Source organism: Etheostoma cragini, chromosome 7, assembly GCF_013103735.1.
Source record: "Etheostoma cragini isolate CJK2018 chromosome 7, CSU_Ecrag_1.0, whole genome shotgun sequence".
NCBI lineage: Eukaryota > Metazoa > Chordata > Actinopteri > Perciformes > Percidae > Etheostoma > Etheostoma cragini.
In genome coordinates this window covers 10,155,961-10,156,477 of record NC_048413.1, presented here as the reverse complement: position 1 = coordinate 10,156,477, position 517 = coordinate 10,155,961, and the positions used below count along the sequence as shown (strand labels likewise).

At 43.3% G+C, this 517-nt stretch overlaps 1 protein-coding gene across 2 annotated transcripts in view; it reads left to right on the top strand.

Moving 5' to 3' along the window:
* Positions 1–517, top strand: part of LOC117948129 (IQ motif and SEC7 domain-containing protein 1-like) — an 86,008-nt gene that overhangs the window by 10,037 nt on the left and 75,454 nt on the right. The gene's annotated exons all lie outside the window — the stretch shown is intronic.

The window sequence follows — 517 nt, the reverse complement described above, 5'->3', positions numbered from 1 at the left end:
TGAGAAGCTACTGCTCACACATCTGCTTTGTCATCACAGGTAGAAGTCAAACACAGACTCCCTTACAGCTGGCTGGGTCTTTGACAAGACAACTAATATTTGTGCTGAAAATTCAGCAGGTAGTAGTTTGAGGTCAGTTTTTGCTGATTACTGTGTCTGTCTTTTTTTTTTTAACATACTCTACAACATAGTCATAGTCTATATTGGCTGATTAAGTGACTTGCCGATTCAACAGTTTCCATTCTTAGGTGTTGGACTATAACCTGTGTGTTTCCACTGGCTGGCGGTGTGCAGTTTGTGTTTGTGTAACCCTGGAGATTCTGAGGGCTGATCTAAATCCAAGCAATATGTTCAGGAATGTAGACAGAGGGAAAGGTGTGTGTCTGTGTGTATCTGTGTGACTGCTGGGGCAGACAGCCAGTGAGGGTCACGCATCACTAACTCCCTAGAGATACATAATTTGACAGCATCCTGAGAAGCAGACCACTAAAGAGGACTGGACTGACTCATTAGATCA